At 35.0% G+C, this 20,660-nt stretch overlaps 1 protein-coding gene across 13 annotated transcripts in view; it reads left to right on the top strand.

Moving 5' to 3' along the window:
• The window catches only part of TBC1D12 (TBC1 domain family member 12), a 213,578-nt gene that overhangs the window by 160,683 nt on the left and 32,235 nt on the right, over positions 1-20,660 (top strand). The window lies entirely within an intron of this gene.

Here is a 20,660-nt window from a genome sequence, read left to right as displayed (position 1 = left end):
TGGTATGGTAGCCCATGACAAAATCTAGATCTCTCCTGTAACTGCTTGTTGAAGATAGTTTTGAAAACTATTGCTTTTTCTTTCTTTACTTTGTATGTTATATTATACAATAAAAAAATTTTTTTTAAAAATGTGTGCATCTGTTTCTGGACTATATTCTGTTCTACTGGCTTATTTGTCTATCATCATGTCCCTTTAAGTGAGTATTTAACTATTGATGTAATTAATGTTTTTTTTCTTCTTGAGTAAATTTTTTTGTAAGTTATATTTTTCTTAAAAATCTTTCATTTGGTTTCTTTTCAAGTTAGATGAAGCTCTTCATAGCATTCTTTTAAAAATTTTATTACTGTACACATACATGTATATATGTATACACACACATATAAACTGACATTTTAACCATTTCAAGTGTACAGTTTAGTGACATTACTTTTACAATGTTGAGCTATCATCACCTCACTTCCATTTATTACCCAGTATTTTTTATTACCCCAAACAGAAACTCTGTACCCACTAAGTAATAACTCCCTAGTTCTTCTCCCCAGAGCCTCTGGTAACCTTTAATCCACTTTTCGTCTCTATAAGTCTGCCCATTCTAGATATTTCACGTAAGTAGAATCAAACAATATTTGTCCTTTGGTATCTGGCATGTTTTCAAGTGTGTTGTAGCATATATCAGAACTTCATTCCTTTTTACTGATGAATAATGTTCCATTTGTTTGTATATACCACATATACTATTCACCTGTTGATGAACATTTGGGTTGCTTCTGCCTTTTAGTTATTGAGAATAATGCTGCTATGAACATTGGTTTACAGATATTCAAGTCCCCATTTTCAATGTTTGTTATGTTCTTTTTTAAAAGTCTCTGTAGTTCTTTTTACATTTCTTGTATTTGTGTATACCTTTTCTTTTTTGAATACTTTTGCCAAAAGATATTTAAGAATCATTTGTTATATTTTATCGACTCTATTTGCCATCTTCCATTTATCTTTGCTCTGTATTTCCTTTAATTGGTTTAATGCCTTAATTTAGATTATCATTAATTTTCTGTCCTTCTTCTTTACTAATATAAGGATTTTAAAACCATAAATTCCTCTCATAGTACAGCAATACATATATTGATCTATGATATTTTCACTAAATTCTTAGAATTTTCTAATTTCTATTATGATTCACTCTTTGACTCAGCATTTTTTTAGAAATATGCTTTTCATGTTCCAACTTCCAGGAATTTTTGTGGTGGTTATCTTTTTGTTATTGATTTCTAACTTAATTTCATTTTAGACATAGAACATGTTCTATATGGACTCATTCTCTAAGTTTGAGGATTGCTTTGTGTCCTACTACATGATCATTTTTTAAAAGCATTTGAGGTATACTTGAGAGTGTGCTTTCTTAATTGAATTGGGTATATGTTTCTAAATATGCCTATTAGATCAAACTTTTTGATCGTGTGGTTCAAATCTTCTGTAATCTTTTTAAGAAGTAAAGTTTGTAACGTTTTAAGTAAAGTTTGTCTTTTTCTTCGTTTAACATATTTATTATTGTGAAATATATATACAAAAAAAGCCATAAATTTCCAAACACATTTTAACTAGTAGTTATTCAACAGATTTTAAAGTTTGGCGTGGGTTACAGTTTCACAATTTTAGGTTTTTTCTTGTAGTTGCTCCAAGGTTTTTGCTTCTTGTTGGTCTAGTGACCAAAAGAAATATCAATATAATGATTCAGCAGTCATACTCATTGTAAAATCCTGTCTTCTCTGTTATACGGCTCCTCACCTTTTTTATTTTTGCATGTGAAAAATAGCATATATACAAAAGAGCAGTAAATTCCAAAGCACATCACAACAGTTAGTTGTAGAACAGATTTTAGCATTTGGTATGGGTTACAATGCCACCATTTTAGCTTTTTACTTCTAGCTGCTCTAAGGTACTAGAGACTAAAAGAAATATCAGTGTGATTCAATCATACTCATTTGTTAAACTCTACCTTCCCTATATAACTCCACCATCACCTTTGATCTTTCTCCCACTCTTTAAGGATATTTGGGCTGTGGCCATTCTAACTTTTTCATGTTGGAAGGGGCTGTCAATAATATGGGATAAGGGGATGGAACTAGTTGATGTTCTGGAGAGGCTGGCCTCTGTATTTCAGGATTTATCTGGTCCAGGGACCCATCTGGTGGTTGTAGGTTTCCGGAAAGTTACCCTAGTGCATGGAACCTTTATAGAATCTTATATAACACTCTGGGTGTTCTTTAGGATTGGCTGGAATGGTTTTGGTTAGGGTTTGGCAGGTTATGATAGGTAGCAGTGTCTAATTGAAGCTTACATAAGAGTGACCTCCAGAATAGCCTTGACTCTGTTTGAACTCTCTTAGGCACTGATACCTTATTTTTTCCACTTCTTTTCCCCCTTTTCAGGATGATGTTGTTGATTCCAATGGCTCATTGGTGGGAGTCATCTACCACGTTGCCAGGGAGATTTTCACCCTTGGATGTCATGTCCCATGTACTGGGGAGGGCAATGGTTTCACTTGTAAAGTTAGGCTTAGAGAGAGAGAGAGAGTCTATATCTGAGTAACATAAGAGGTCCTCTAGAAGTAACTCTTAGATCTATAGGTTGGCTAAGCTTCTTCACTACCTACATAAGCTTCACAGGAGCAAGCCTCAAGATCCTTGGCCTGCTGATTTGGATGTCCCTAATGTTTGATACAGTATCAGGGGTTTTCCTGGTGGTAAAGTTTAATAGTTCCATCTTTTTACTCCCATCCCTCAATGGACTTTGCCAATACTTTTTGATTATCTACTTAATATGCTCTTGGATTTTTTCAGACATTACATTACGCTATACAGGATTAGAAGCCTTCATTTTTATTCTGGGCTCCCTGAGCCTTTATTGTTTAAATGATCTATCCAACATTTTCTAAATGAGACCATATAATATTTGTTCTTTTGCTTCTGGCTTATTTTGCTTCACCAAATGTTCCACAGGTCCATTCACTTTGTTGCCTGCCTCACAACTTTATTCTTTTTTATAGCAGCATAATATTCATTCATATGTATACAGCATCATTCGCCAGTCTACTTCCCAGTCAGTTCGTCCTTCAGCCACCTCCATCCATTGGGCATCATGTATAATGTCCAAAGTCAACATTCCATCAGCACCCTCAATTTTAGATAATTTTATTGTTCCTAACAAAAAGATAACCAATAAACACACCCTCACAAATAAAAAATCCAAACTTCCCTTAACTCTTATCCCTTCCACCATTATTTATGCCTGGTATTGCTGTGGTACTGTTGATGTTTTCCTGTTAAACATAGTGCATATCATGCAATAGCAGTTTTCCCCTATGCCCTGAACTTATACACTCTTTGTACAAGATTCATACCTTTGCAGTAGTTATATTATTTGTATTTGTAGTGTTAATCAGTGGGACACATGGGTCTATACAACCCCTTTCAATCATGTTCTCCTTCAATGTGGTAATATTACTTATAGATCCACTAATGAACCACCTTCATTTCTATCTATTCCCTTACATTTAAGCTCAACCTCGTTAGCTAACCATTCACACATCTCTAGCTTCCATTATCTCTAGGTCCCATATATTCTGTATTATAATACCTCTGATTTTACCTTTACCATGGTCATAGAAGTGGATCTATCCTTTTGTGTCTGGCTTATTTCACTCAGCAAAATGACCTCAAGATTCATCCATCTTGTCATGTGCTTCAAGTCATCATTTTATCTTAGTGCTACATAATATTCCGTTGTATGCATATACCATATTTGTTAATCCACATGTCTATTAGATGGGCACTTGGATTGTTTCTATTTTGGCTTTTGGGAATAATGCTGCTGTGAAGATTGGTGTGCAGATGTCTGTTCATATCACTGCTTTCAGATGTTCTGTGTATATACCAAGTAGCAGAATTTCTGAATCATAGGGCAACTCAACATTCAGTTTTCTGAGGAACCACCAAATGTCTTCTGCAATGGCTATACCATTTTCCACTCCCACCAGTAGTGAATAAATGTTCCAATTTCTGCATATCCCCTCCAATACTTGTAGTTTCCTGTTTGTTTAATAGTGGCCGTCCTGTAGGTGTGAGATGATATCTCATTTTGGTTTTGATTTGCATTTCCCTAATAGCTAATGAAGATGAATATCTTTTCATGTGCTTTTTAGCCATTTGTATTTCATCATCAGGAAAATTTCTGGATTTTTTTTTGTATCTTTTGCCCATTTTGTAATTGAATTATTTTTCCTTTTATTGTTGAATTGTAGGAGTTCTTTAAACATACTGGACATCAAACCCTTATCATATATAAGGTTTCCAAATATCCTTTCTCATTGAGTTGGCTGCCTTTTCACCCTTTTGAGAGAGTCTTTTGAAGCACAGAAGTGTTCAGTCTTGAGGGTTTCCCATTTATCTACTTTTTCCTTAGTTGTTTGTACTTTGGGTATATGGTCTAAGAAGCTTACCTCCTATCACTAAGTCTTGAAGATGTTTCACTATATTTTCTTCAAGGAGTTTTATGGTGTACTGGCTCTAATATTTAGGTCTTTGATCCAGTTTGAGTTAATTTTTCTATGGGGTGTGAGGTAGGGATTACAGTAGTAATATCAAAGATCACAGGTTATAGATCACCATATCAGATATAATAATAATGAAGACATTTTAAATAAACCGAGCATTACCAAAATGTGAAACAGAAACACCAACTGAGCAATGCTGTTAGAAAAATGGCACTAAGAGTTTTGCTTGTTTTGAGGTTGCCACAAGTCTTCAATTTATAAAAAATACAGTATCTGCAAAGCACAGTAAAGTGAAACATAATAAAATGAGGTATGCCTGCATCTTGTTTGATGAAGTGTCCAAACCTTTTTCTCATTTTTTAATTGGATTGTTTGCCTCACATTAATTAGTTGTGTTCTTTATATATTCCAAATGCCAATCCTTTCCTGTATATATGTATAAGGAATATTTTCTTTCAATCTGTGACTTTTTTTTTCTAACAGTATGTCTTGAAATAAAAAGTTTTAATTTTCAGTAAAGGCCACTTTATTTTCCTTTATAGTTTGTGCTTTTTTAGTGTTTTATTTAAGAAATCACTGTGAAACTCAGGGGAACCAAGCTTTTCTCCTTTGTTTATTTCTAAATGTTCTGTAGTTTTAGCTCTTACATTTAGTTCTGTATAATGTATTTCAAGTTAATATTTATATATTTTGTGAGGTAAGAATTGAGGGGTTTTTGTTGTTGTTGTTGTTGTTTTGTATATGACTACACAGTTTATCCAGCATTATTTGTTAAAAAGATTATTCTTGCCCTGTAGAATGCTTGGAAACTTTCTCAAAAATTTACCAGTTAACCAACTGTATATGGTTCTGTTTCTGGAACAGAGGTTCCGTTGATCTGTATGTGTGTCTTTACATCAGTGCCACAATGTATTGTCTGCTGTAGCTTTTTATATATAAAAAGTCTTAAAATGAATCCTTGTAAAACTTTTTGTATTATTCTTTTCAAAAATTTTTTGGCTATTCTAGGTTCTTTGCATTTCCATAAAACTTTTAGAAATTAATATTGTAGATCCTTTGCCTTTATATAAAACTTTTAGAATCAACTTTTAGAATTAAAATAAAAATAAGCCTTTGGTGTTTTGATTGAAATTGCATTGAATCTATAGCTCACATTTAAAGAGCATTGTTAGCATTTTAATAATGTTGTCATCTAATCAATGAACATGTTATCTCACCATTTCATTTAGATCTTTAACTTTTCCCAGTGAGGTTTTTTTTTTTTTGGTATACTATATGGTGGGGTCACATTTCATTATTTTTCCATATGAGCATCCCGTTATTGCAGCACCATTTGTTGAATATCTTGTTAGTTTTTGTTTGTTTGTTTATGGGGAAGTGCATGGACTGGGAACCAAACCCGGGTCTCCCTCACGGTAGGTGAGAATTCTACCACTGAATTACCCTTACACCCTTACCCACCCCCAGCAGTGTTTTATAGTTTTAATGTGTAGGTCTTACCCATATTTTGTTAAATTTATCTCAATATAATTTCTTACTTTGATACTTTTGTAAATGGTATTTTAAATTTTTGATTTCCAATAGATTCTTGCCAGTATATAGAAATACAATTTAGTTTTGTATGTTGCATTTGTATCCTGTGACGTTACTAAACTTATTTATTCTAATAGTTTTTGTGTTATCCATGAATAAAGACAGTTTTACTTCTTTTCCCAATTTGTACATCTTGTGTGTCTTTTTTGTGCCTTATTGAACTGACTACACTCTCCAGTCTTTACCAGTAGTTGCAGGTTTTTTGTAAATTCCCTTCATTGTGTTGTTTCTTTTTATCCCTAGTTTGCTGAATGTTTTGTTTTTTTTAATCCTGAGTATTTTTCCAAATGCTTTTTTTTTTTTTGGCACCTATTTCTTTTTATTCTGCTAACATGGTGAATTACTTTGGTTAATTATCATGTATTAAACCAACTTGCTTTTCCAGGATACTTCCAACTTTGTCCTGATATAAGATTTGACTGGCTAAAATTTTGCTAAGGATTTTGTTCCTGAAGGCTATTGGTGTATAGTTTTCTTGTAATAACTTTGTCTGGTTTTGGATCAGGGTAATATTAGCCTCATATAATGAAAATTTGGAAATATATTTTGTGGAAAAAATATACCTGAAAAAGTTTCATATAATTGTTACTAATTCATTCTTTTATAGTTTTAAAGAATTTACTCATGAAGCTATCAGACCCTGAGGTTTTTGCACAACTCAAAATGTCTTTTACAATGTGAGATTATTTAGGTTATCTTTTTCTTCTCAAGGAAGCTTTGAGAAGCTTAAAGACACGAAAGTGTCTTTAAAAGAGTATGTCTGTTACATCTAAATTATTCAACTTATTAGAGTAGAGTTGTTTATAATATTTCCTTATTCTCCATTTAATGTCTGTAGGATCATCAGCAATCGTTTTCTCCCTTATATTCCTGATATTGGTCATTTGTGTTTTTCCTCTTTTCCCTGATTGGTACGGTCAGTAGTTTACCTTTGTTTTTTCCTTTTAATTTCAAAACTCAGGTTTTGGTTTTATTAATGTTCTTTATTTTTCTTTTATTAGTAATATTCATTTCTGGTCTTATGTTTATTATAGCATTCCTCCTGCTTGATTTGTGTTTTACATGCTCTGTTTTCCTTTTTTGATGAGAAATTTTATATTTCAATAGTAGACCTTTCTTTTCTTATGAGTATTTAAAACTTCAGACTGTCTTCTGAAAACTCTTAGCAGCATCCCACAAATTCTAATATGTTGTATTTTTTGCTTAATTCAGTGTAAAATATTTCTAATTTCCAATGTAATTACTTCTTTGACCCCCTGTGTTATTTAAAAGTGTTTTCAAATTTCCAGATATTTTGGGGGGAATTTCCAGATATTTTTCTTCTCTTGATTTCTACATTAATTCCATTTTGGTTAGAGAATATACTTTATATGATTTCAATTTTTAAAATTTATTGATACTTGTTTTATGGCCCAGAATATGGTCTATCTTGGTAGATGTTCCATGTACCCTAGAAAATAATATGCACTTTTCTATTCTTGGTTGGAATATTCTATAGATATCAATTAGTTTCAAGTTTTTCTATGTCTTCTATAATCTTACTTATATAACCTTCTATAACCTCTTAAAACTTCAACTGCAACTTCAGTTGATTACTGAAAGAAGGATATGGAAATCTTAAACTAAATTTTTTATTTGTGCATTTCTGCTTCAATTCTAATTACTTATTGCTTCAGGTGTTTTAAGCTATGTTATTTGGTATGGTTCTAGTTTCCAAGCTACTGGAATGTGATATACTAGAAATGGAACAGCTTTTAAAAAGGGGAATTTATTAAGTTGCAGGTTTATATATTCTAAGGCCATAGAGAATGTCCAAATTAAAGCAAGGCTATAGAAATGTCCAGTTTAAGGCATCCAGGGAAAGATACCTTGGTTCAAGAAGGCTGATGGCATTCAGGGATTCTCTCTGAACTGGAAAGGCACATGGTGAACATGGTGATGACTGCTAGCTTTCTCTCCAGGCTTCTTGTTTTATAAAGCTCCCCAGGGGGCATTTACCTTCTTCATCTGCAGAGGTCTCTGGCTGCATGGGCCCTCATCCGTCTTGTGGCTCTTTCCAGGATGCTTCCTCTTTTGAAGGGTTCCAGTAAACTAATCAAGATCCACCTGGATGGGTAGAGTCACAACTCCCTCTAATCAAAGGTTAATACCCACAATTGAGTGTGTCACATCTCTGTGGAGCTAATCTAATCAAGCTTCCAACCTGCACTGCTGAATAGGGATTAAAAGAAAGGGCTTCCTCCACAAAATGGATCAGGATTAAAACATGGCTTTTCTAGGGTACATAATCCTTTCATACCAGCACAAGTACATATACCTTTAGGATTGTGTATCTTCTTAACCAATTGACTCCTTTATTGTTGTGAATTTATCCCTTTTATTCCTGGTAATATCTTTTTGCTGTGAAATTTAGTTTCTCTGCCATTAAGATAGACATCCAAGCTTTTTATTAAACTAGTGTTAACATAATATATCATTTTCCTTCCTATTACTTTTTTAAATATCGTACACTTTTATTGCTATAATATAGTCATATACCATGTAATCATTCAAAGTGTACAATCAGTGGTTCACAATATCATCATACAGCTTTGCATTTATCATCAAAATTGACTTTTTTTCCTTTTCTGTGAAAAATAACATACATACAAAAAAGCAGTGAATTTCAAAGCACATTTCAACAATTAACTGTAGAACGGGGATTTCAGAGTTTGTTATGGCTTACAGTTCCACAATTTTCAGTGTCTTAGCTGCTCTAAGACACTGAAAACCAACAGAAACATCATTATAATGATTCAGCAATCATATTCATTTGTTAAACTCTGCCTTCTTTGTATAACTCCACCATTACATTTGATCTTTCTCCCAACCTTTAGGACTATTTGGGTTATGCCCATTCTAACTTTTTCATGTTGGAAGGCAGTGTTGATAATGTGGGATAGGGAGATGTTCTGGAGAGACTGGCCCCTCTGCATTTCAGGACCTATCAGGTCCAGGGACCCATCTGGAGGTTGTAGGTTTCTGGGAAGTTACCTTAGTGTATAGAACTTTTGTAGAATCTCATATAACACCCTAGGTGTTCTTTAATGATAGCAGGAATGGTTTTGGTTGGGGGTTGGCAAACTATCACAGGTAGCAATGTTTACCTGAAGCTTGTATAAGAGTGGCCTCCAGAGTAGCCTCTTGACTCTATTTGAACTCTCTCAGCCACTGATACCTTATTTGTTAAACTTCTTTTCCCCCTTTTGGTCAGGGTGGCATTGTCCTTCCCACCGTACCAAGGCCAGGCTACTCCCTGGAAGTCATCTCCCATGCCTCCAGGGAGACATTCATCCCTGTATGTCATGTCCCATGTAGGGGGGAGGGCAATGATTTCACTTGAAGATTTGGGCTTAGAGAGAGAGAGGGGCCACATCTTAGCAACAAAAGAGGTAACTTAGGCATACCATATAGGTAAGCTTCTCTGATAAATAAATAAGCTTCACAAGAACAAGCCTCAAGATCAAGGCTTGGCCTATTGATTTGGGTGTCCCTAATGTTTGACACAATATCAGGGGGGTTAATAACTTCATATTTTAAAATTTTAATAGCTTCCTGTTTTTTCTCCCATCCCTCAGGAGTCCTTGCCAATACTTTTTTATTATCTGCTTAATATACTCTGTGATGTATCCAGGCATTACATTAAGCTATACAGGATTAAAAGCCCATACTCTTATTTTAGGCTCCCAGTGTTTGGGTTGTTTAAATCATCTATCCAGACAGGTTGAATTAGATAATGTGCTATAGAAAATTTATGTTCTGGACAAAAATAAGCCTTTTTTCCTTTGATCTCACAGAGTAGGTGAAGTTCTAAAATACAGGCAATATCTTCCTTACCCCTGTATTCTGAATTACCTTAATCCCTACCTGATCGGCTTTGTTCTTATCTCTAATATCAGGTTATATATATATATTTATAAAACAGCCTCTCAAAATCCAGAAACAGCAATTACTGCTGTGGACTAAATGTGACTGCTATACAGCTTACAATCTAGGCCCCAATTTTCTGATAAATATTTTCTAAAGGAGACCGTACAACATTTGCTCTTTTGTTTCTGGCTTATTTTAGCTCACCAAATATCCCACAGGTTCATTCACAACATCGTATGCCTCACAACTTCCCTTTTTATAACAGCACAATATTCGATCATATGTAAACACCTTTGATTGCCAATCTATTTCTCAGTCAGTGCATCCTTCAGCCACCTCCATCTATTGGGCAGCATGTATAATGTCCAAAGTCAACATTCCATCCACGCTCTCACTTTTAGATAATTTCATTATTCCCAAAAGAAAAATAACCAATAAACACACCCTCACAAATAGAAAATCCAAACCGCCACTGAATTCTTCTCTCTTCCTCCCTGTTATTTACCCCTGGTATTGCTGTGGTGCTGTTGATATCTTCCTGTTTAAACATAGCCTATATCATGCAATAGAAATTTCTCCCCATACCCCGAAATTATATACTCTTTGTACAAGATTCATACTTTTGAAGTAGTTCATGTAAGAATTTATTTATATTTGCAGTGTTAATCAGTGGGACACGTGTGTCTATACAACCCTTTTCAATCATGTTCACCTTTAGTATGGTAATATTACTTATAGACCCACTAGTGAACCAGCTTCACATCTATCTATTCCCTTACATTTAAGTTTAACCTCATTAGCTAACCATTCATCCATATCTAGCTTCCATGTGTCTCTAAGTCCTGCATATTCTGTATTATATACCTCTGAGTTTACCTTTACTATGGTCATAAAAGTGGAATCATACAGTATCTATTGTTTGTGTCTGACTTATTTCACTTAGCATTATGTCCACAAGATTCATCCATCTTATCATGTGCTTCAGGACTTTCGTCTTACACACAATATTCCATTGTGTATATATGCTGCATTTTATTTATCTGCTCATCTGTTGATGCACACTTGGATTGTTTCCATCTTTTGGCGATTGTGAATAATGCTGCTATGAACATTGGTGTGCAAATGTCTGTTTGTATCACTGCTTTCAGATCTTCTGGATCATAGGGCAACTCGGTGTTTAGTCTTCTGGGGAACCGCCAGACTGTCTTCCATAGTGGTTATACATTCCCACCAGCAGTATATAAGTGTCCCAATTTCTCTACATCCTCTCCAACATTTGTAGTTTCCTTTTGTTTAATAGCAGCCATTATAGGTGTGAGGTGGTATCTCATTGTAGTCTTGATCTGCATTTCCCTTATAGCTAATGAGAATGAACATCTCGTCATGTGCTTTTTAGCCATCTGTATTTCCTCTTCAGAAAAATACCTATTCATATCTTTAGTCCGTTTTAGAATCGGGTTGTTCTTTTGTTGTTGAATTGTATGATTTCTTTATGCATACAGGATATCAAACTTTTATCCGGTGTGTGACTTCCAAATATTTTCTCCCATTGAGTTGACTGCCTCTTCACCTTTTTGATAGTCTTTTGAGGCATAAAAGCATTTGATTTTGAAGAATTCCCATTTATCTATTATTTTTCTTTCGTTGTTTATGCTTTGGATGTGAAGTTTAGGAAGCTACCTCCCATTACTAGATCTTGAGGATGTTTCTCTGCATTTTCTCCTAGAAGTTTGATGGTACTGGTTCTTATATTTCGGTGTCTGATCCACTTTGAGTTAATTTTTGTATAGGGTGTAAAGTGAGGGTCCTCTTTGATTCTTCTGTGTATTGATATCCAGTTCTCCCATGCCCATTTATTGAAAAGACTATTTTGTCCCAGTTCAATGGATTTGGGGGCCTTGTGAAAGATCACTTTACCATAGATTTTGTGGTCTGTTTCTGTGCTGTCAATTCTATTCTATTGGTCAATGCTTCTATCTTTGTGCTAGTACCATGCTGTTTTGACCACTGTGGCTTGATAATAAGCTTTAAAATCAGTAAATGTTAATCCTCCCACTTCGTTCTTTTTTTTATTTTAGGATGCTTTTAGCTATTTGGAATCTTTTTCCTTCCAGATGAATTTGGTAACTAGCTTTCCCAAGTTGGCAAAGTAGATTGTTGGAATTTTTATTGGTATTGTACCCTTAGATCAATTTTATTCATATTGAATCTGTAGATCAATTTAGGTAGAATTGACATCTTAACTCCATTTGACCTTCCTGTCCATGAGCAGGGAATGTCTTTCCACCTATTTAGATCTTCTTTGATTTCTTTTTAACAATGTTCTGTAGTTTTTTGTGTACTGATCCTTTATATTCCTAGTTAAGTTCATTCCTAGATACCTGATTCTTTTAGTTGCTATTTTGAATGGAATTTTTTCCTTAATTAACCCCTCAGTTAGGTCATTGCTTGTATATAGAAATATTACTGGTATTTGCACCTTAACTTTATATCCCACCGCCTTGCTGAATTAGTTTATTAGCTCAGCCAACTTTGTTGTAGATTTCTCAGGATTTTCCAAGAATAATATCATTTCATCTTCAAATAATGAAAGTTTTACTTTTTCCTTTCCAATTTGAATGCCTTTTATTTCTTTTTCCTCCCTGAATGCTCTAGCTAGAACTTCTAGTACAATGTTGAATAATAGTGGTGACAGAAGGCATCCTTGTCTTGTTCCTGATCTTAGGGGGAAAGCTTTCAGCCTCTTACCGTTGAGATGATGCTGGCTGTGTGTTTGTCATATATGCCCTTTATTATATTGAGGTGGTTATCTTTGATTTCTACCTTTTGAAGTGTTTTTATCAGAAAAGGATGTTGAATTTTGTTGAATGCTTTTTTAGCATCATTTGAGATGATCATGTGATTTTTCCCTTTTGACTTGTTAATGTGCTGAATTAATTAATGGGTTTTCCTGTGTTGAACCATCCTTACATCCCTGGTATAAACCCCACTTGGTCATGGTGTATAATTCTTTTAATGTGTCATTGAATTTGATTTGCTAGTATTTTGTTGAGGATTTTTGCATGTATGTTCTTCAGGGAGATTGAGCTGCAGTTTTCCTTTCTTACAGTGTGATTATCTGGTTTTGGTACTAGAGTGATGGTAACTTCATAAAATGAGTTGAGTAGTGTTCCTTTCTCCTCAGTTTTTCAGAAAAGTTTGAGCAGGATTGGTGTTAGTTCTTTTTGGAATATTTGATAAAATTCCCTTGGAAAGCCATCTGGCCCTGGGATTTTCCTTTTAGAAAGATTTTTTGCTGACTGATTGACTCTGTTATGATTGGTTTGTTGACATCTTCTATTTCTTCTTGAGTCAGTGTGGCTGGTTCATGTGGTTTCAGGAATTTGTGCATTTCATCTAAGTTGTCTATTTGTTGGCATATAATTGTTCATAGTCTCCTCTTATGACTTTTTTTTTACTTCTTCAGGGTCCGTGGTAATGACCTCTCTCTAATTTTGATTTTGCTTATTTGCATCTCTCTCTTTTTTTCTTTGTCAGCCTTGCTAGTGGTCCATCGATTTTAATGATTTTCTCAAAGAACCAACTTCCGGTTTTATTGATTCTTTCTATTGTTCTTTTGTTCTCCATTCATTTAACTCTGTTTTAATCTTTGTTATTTCTCATCTTCTGTTTGCATTGGGGTTAGTTTGCTATTCTTTCTCTAGTTTTTCCAGGTGAGCAGCGAAGTCCTCTATTTTTGCCCTTACTTCATTTTAAATATAGGCATTTAAGGCAATAAATTTCCTTCTCAGCACTGTCTTTGCTACATCCCATAGGTCCTGATATGTTGTATCCTTGTTTTCATTTGTCTCCCGATAGCTACCAATTTCTCTTTTGACCCACTGGTTGTTTAAGATTGTGTTATTCAATCTCCATATATTTGTGAAAGTTCTTGTTCTTTGGTGACTGTTGATTTCCACCTTCTTTCCATTGTGATCATAGAAAGCGCTTTGAATAATTTCAGTGTTTTTAAATTTATGAAAACCTGTTTTATGCCCCAGCATATGATCTATCCTGTAGAATGTTCCATGAGCACTAGAGAAGAATTATATCCTGGTGTTTTGGGGTGTAATAACCTGTATATGTCTGTTAGGTCTAATTCATTTATCAAATTGTTTAACTTCTCTGTTGTTTCCTTTTTGGTCATCTGTCTGGTTGTTTTGTCTATAGAAGAGAGTGGTGTATTGAAGTCTACTGTTATTATTGTTGAAATGCTTACCATTCCCTTCAATTTTGCCAATGTTTGTCTATGTACTTTGGAGCTCCTTAATTAAGAGCATAAACATTTGATTGTTATTTCTACTTGGTGAATTTTCCCTTTTATTAATATAGTGTCCTTCTTTGTCTCTTATGATGTCTTTACATTTAAAGTCTATTTTGTCCAATATTAGTGTAGCTACTCCTGCTTTCTTTTGGTTACAGCTTGCGTGAAACATATTTTTCCATCCTTTCATTGTCAATCTGTTTGTATCCTTGGGTCTAAGATGAGTCTCTTGTAAGCAGCATGTAGCTGGATTATATTTCTTAATCCATTTTGCCCATCTGTATCTTTTAATTGGTAGATTTAGTTCATTAAAACTCGAAGTTATTACTGTAAAGGCATTTCTTGACTCCACCATCTTATCCTAGGATTTTATTTGTCATTTTTATATATTCTTTTCCTTCTTCCTCTCTTTTTTTTAATAATTTGTACTACAGATTTCAAGAGTTTGATATGGGTTACAATTCCACAATGTAAGGTTTTTACTTCTAGCTATTCTAAGATACTGGAGATTAAGAGAAATATCAGTGTAATGACTCAGCAATCATATTCATTAAACCTAACTTCCCTGTATAATTCCACCATTCCTTTTGCTCTTTCTTTTCCACTCTTTAGGGTTCTTTGGGCTATGCCCATTCTAACTTTTTCATGTTGGATGGGGCTGCCAATAATAGGGGTAGGGAGATGGAACTAGCTAATGTTCTGAAGAGGCTGGACCTTCTAGGTTTCAGGATTTATCTGGTCCAAGGACCAGCTGGAGGTGTAGGTTTTTGAAAAATTATCCTAGTGCATAGAACCTTTGGAGAATCTTATATATTGCCTTAGGTATCTTTAAGATTGGCTGGAATGGTTTTGGTTGGGGTTTGGCAAATTATGATAGGTAACAATGTCTAACTGAAACTTGCATAAGCATGACCTCCAGAGTAGCCTCTTGACTATTTGAACTCTCTAAGCCACTGATACTTTATTAGTTACACTTCTTTTCCCCACTTTTGGTCAGGATGGAATTGTCAATACCTTGATGCCAAGGCTGGACTCATCCCTGGGAGTCATCTCCCATGCCACACTTTCACCCCTGGATATCATGTCCCACATGGGGTGGGGGGATGATTTCACTTGTAGAGTTGGTCTTAGAGAGAGTGAGACCACATTTGAGTAACAAAGGGGTAGTTCCATAAGTAACTCTTAGGCATACCTATAGGTAGGCTAAGCTTCTCTGCTACGTACATAAGCTTCACAAGAGTAAGCCTCAACATCAAGGGCTTGGCCTGTTAATTTTGGTGTCCCTAATATTTCATGCAGCATCAGGGATTTCCGTGGTGGTAAAGTTTAATAGTTCCATATTTTTTCTCCCATTCCTCAAGGGTCTTTGCCAATACTTTTTGATTATCTGTTTGATATATTCTAGGATGTATCCAGGCATTACATTAAGCTATACAGGATTAAAGGCCCTCATTCTTATTCTGAGCTCCCTCTGTTTCAATTGTTCAAATGAATTATCCAGACAGATTGAGTTAGATTATCTCTCTTTCTCTTTTTACCCTTTAAGTTACCTTTACTGACACTCTTCAATTCTATGCCCTCCTCCAGAACTCTCTCTCCTGTCTTTTTTTTTCGGTCAACAGAACTCCCTTTAATATTTCTTGTAAGGTCAGTCTCTTGTAGACAGATTCTCTTAGCATTTGTTTGTCTGTGAAAATTTTAATCTCACCCTCACTTTTTAGGATAATTTGGTTGGGTTCAGAATTCTTGGCTGGAAGTTTTTCTCTTTCAGGATCTTAAATATATCATACCACTGTCCTCTCACTCCATAGTGCCAACTGATTAGTCCAAACTCAGTCTTAGGTGGTTTCCCTTGTATGTAATAGATCATTTTTCTCTTGCAGCTTTCAGGATTTTTTGCTTCTCTTCAACATTTGACAGATTAATTAGTATGTATCTTGGAGTAGACCTACTCGGATTTATTCTATTTGGGGTTCGTTGAGATTCCTTGATTTGCATACTTTTTACTTTTATAAAGGTTGGGAAGTTTTCTCCTATTATATCCTCAAGTATCTTCATAGCCCTTTGGTTTTCACTGATTCTTTGAAGCCATTAATTTTCTCAACCAACATTCAATACATGCAAAAGATTAATTGCTGTCCTAAAACTTGTTAAGTATGAAGTATTTTGGAAGTTTGTTATAAAGATATAACTGTCATTATCATATGAGCCAAGCATTCTGCTCTTAGGTATATACCTAAGAAGAAAGCAGATGGCCATCCAAAGACTTGATGTGTGTATTTAGAGGAGTTTTATTCACTGCGGCCAAAAATTGGAAACAACCCAAATTTCCATCAATATGGATAAATGGAACACTACTCAGCAATTAAAAGGAATGCATTACTAATACACATAACAATGTAGATAAATTTTTAAAATATAATGAGTAAAAGAAGCCAGACACGAGGTGCAAGGGTAGTTCAGTGGTACAATTCTTGTCTGCCATGAGGAAACCTGGGTTCAATTCCCAGTCTATGCACTTCCCAAAAAACAAGCAAATCAAAGAAACAAAAATTCAACAAATGATGCTGCAATAATGGGATGCTCACATGGAAAAATAATGAAATGTGATCCCACCATACAGTATATAAAAAATGAAAAGAAGCCAGATGCAAAATAGTCTATGAAGTTCTGCAAAAGATAGTAAACTAATCTATGGTGATTGTTCTAGTTTGCTGGCTGCTGGAATGCAATATACCAGAAACAGAACAGCTTTTTAAAAGAGGAGTTTAGTAAGTTGCAAGTTAATAGTTTTTAGGCCATGGAAATGTCCCACCCAGTTAAAGCGAGTCTATAGAAATGTCTGATCTAAGGTATCCAGGGAAAGAAACCATGATTCAAGAAGGCCAGTGAAGTGCAGGATTTCTCTCTCAAGTGGAAGGGCACGTGGCGAACACAGTCAGAGGTTCTCTCTCATCTGGAAAGGCACATGGTGAACACGATTAGGGTTCTTCTTTCATCTGGAAGGGCACATGGTGAACACAGCGTCATCTGCTAGGTCCTTCTCCTGGCTTCCTGTTTCATGAAACTCCCCAGGAGCCATTTTCCTTCTTCATCTCCAGAGGTTGCTGGCTGGTGGACTCTGCTTCTCGTGCCTATGTCGTTTTGTTCTGCTCTCTCTGAATGTCCATCATTCTCTAGACTGTTTCCTCTTTTATAGGACTCCAGAAACTTACCAAGACCCACCCAAATGGGTGGAGACATGTCTTCACCTAATCCAGCTTAACAACCATTTTGATTGGGTTACATCTCCAATGAGATGATCTAATTACAGATTCAAACATACAGTACTGAATAGGGATTATTCTGCCTTTACGAAATGGGATTTAGATTAAAACACGGCTTTTCTAGGGGACATACATCCTTTCAAACCAGCACAGTGATAGACATCTGAGAGTGATTGTATAGGGTGGGAAGTGGGTGAGTATTGAGTGCAGAAAGGTCACAAGGAAACTTTATGAGGTGTTTTATGTCTTGATTGGTGTGGTGATTGTACAGGTATTCACATTTGTTACAACTTGTTGAACTTTACTCTTTGTTTTAAATTTATTTATTTTTTATTTATGTTACATAACCACATACAAACACAAACATTCTTATCATATGATCATTCCGTTCTTGTTATATAATCAATAACTCACACTATCATCACATAGTTGTATATTTATCATCAGGATCATTTCTTAGAACATCTGCATCAATTCAGAAAAAGCAATAAAAAGAAAACAGAAAAAAATTCATACATACCATACCCCTTACCCCTCCTCTTCACCAATCGCCAGCATTTCAATCTACTAAATTTATTTTAATGTTTGTTCCCCCATTATTTATTTATTTTTAATCCATATGTTTCACTTGTCCATCAATAAGGTAGACAGAAGGAGCATCAGACACAAGGCTCTCACAACCACACAGTCACACCGTGACAGCCATATCATCACAAAATTATCTTCAAGAAACATGGCCACTGGAGCACAGCTCCATATTTTCAGGCAGGTCCCTCCAGCCTCTCCATTACACCTTAACTAAACAAGTGATATCTATTTAATATGTAAGAATAACTTCCAGAATAACCTCCCTACTCTGTTTGGAATCTCTCAGCCATGAAAGGATATTATGAACAACTTTATGCTAATAAATACAACAATGTAGATGAAATGGGCAGCTTTCTAGAAAGGCATGAACAACCAACTTTGACTCGAGAAGAAATAGATAACCTCAACAAACCAATCACAAGTAAAGAAATTGAATCAATCATTGAGAAGCTCTCAAAAAAGAAAAGTCCAGGACCAGATGACTTCACATGTGAATTCTACCACACATTCCAGAAATAATTAGTACCAATCCTGCTCAAACTCTTCAAAAAAAATTGAAGAGGAGGGAAAGCAACCTAACTCATTCTATGAAGCCAACATCACCCTCATACCAAAGTCAGACAAAGATATTACGAAAAAAGAAAACTACAGACCAATCTCTCTAATGAATATAGATACAAAAATCCTCAACAAAATTCTTGCAAACCAAATCCAGTAACACATTAAAAGAATTATACATCATGACCTAGTAGGATTCACCCCAGGTATGCAAGGATGGTTCAACATAAGAAAATCAGTTAATGTAATACACCATATAAACAAATCAAAGCAGAAATCCACATGATCGTCTTGATTGATACAGAAAAGGCATTTGAGAGAATTCAACATCCGTTCTTGTTGAAAACACTTCAAAGGATAGGAATAAAAGGGAACCTCCTGAAAATCATAAAGGGAATATATGAAAAACCCATAGCTAACATCATCCTCAATGGGGAAAAACTGAAAACTTTCCCCCTAAGATCAGGAATAAGACAAGGATGTCCACTATCACCACTGTTATTGAACATTGTGTTAGAAGTTCTAGCCAGAGCAATTAGACAAGAGAAAGAAATACAGGGCATCAAAATTGGAAAGGAAGAAGTAAAACTCTCACTGTTTGCAGATGCTATGATACTATATATTGAAAACCCCGAAAATTCCACAGCAAAACTACTAGAGCTAATAAATGTGTACAGCTAAGTGGCAGGTTACATGATCAACACTCAAAAATCTGTAGTGTTTCTATACGCTAGTAATGAACAATCTGAGGGGGGACATCAAGAAAAGAATTCCATTTACAATTGCAACCAAAAGAATAAAATACTTAGGAATCAATTTAACTAAAGAGACAAAAGACCTATACAAGAAAACTACAAGAAATTGTTCAAAGAAATCACAGAAGACCTAAATAGATGGAAGGGCATACTGTGTTCATGGATTGGAAGACTAAATATAGTTAAGATGTCAAATCTACCTAAACTGATTTATAGATTCAATGCAATACCAATTAAAATCCCAACAACTTACTTTTCAGAAATAGAAAAACCAATAACCAAATTTATCAGGAAGGGCAGGGTGCCCCAAATAGCTAAAAGTATCCTGAGAAAAAAAAAATGAAGTCGGAGGTCTCACGCTACCTGAAGTGTATATTCATAAGGTATATTATGAAGCTACAGTGGTCAAAACAGCATGGTACTGGCATAAAGATAGATATACTGGCCAATGGAATAGAATAGAGTGTTCAGATATAGACCCTCTCATCTATGGACATTTGATCTTTGATAAGGCAGTCAAGCCAACTCACCTGGGACAGAAAAATCTCTTCAATAAATGGTGCCTAGAGAACTGGCTATCCATATGCAAAAGAATGAAAAAGGACCCATATTTCACACCCTATACAAAAATTAACTCAAAGTGGATCAAAGACCTAAACATTAGATCTAAGACCATAAAACTGTTAGAAGAAAATATAGGGAAATATCTTATAAATCTTGTACTAGGAGGCGGTTTTATAGATCTTACACCCAAACCAAGAGCATTGAAGAAAGAAATAAATAAATGGGAACGCCTCAAAAATTGAACACTTTTGCACATCAAAGAACTTCGTCAAGAAAGTACAAAGACAGCCTATCCAGTGGGAGACAATATTTGGAGACGATATATCAGATAAACGTCTAGTATGCAGAATATATAAATAGCTTTTTCAACTCAACAGCAAAAAGACAGCTAACCGAATTAAAAATGGGCAAAAGACTTGAACAGACACTTCTCAGAAGAGGAAATGCAAATGGCCAAAAGGCACATGAAGAGATGCTCAACTTCCCTGGCTATTAGAGAAATGCAAATCAAAACCACAAGGATATACATCTCACACCCACCAGAATGGCCATTATCAATCAAACAGAAAATG

Source organism: Tamandua tetradactyla, chromosome 13 (genome assembly GCF_023851605.1).
Source record: "Tamandua tetradactyla isolate mTamTet1 chromosome 13, mTamTet1.pri, whole genome shotgun sequence".
NCBI lineage: Eukaryota > Metazoa > Chordata > Mammalia > Pilosa > Myrmecophagidae > Tamandua > Tamandua tetradactyla.
The sequence above is the reverse complement of the archived record's forward strand: the minus strand, read 5'-3'. Positions and strand labels throughout refer to the sequence as shown.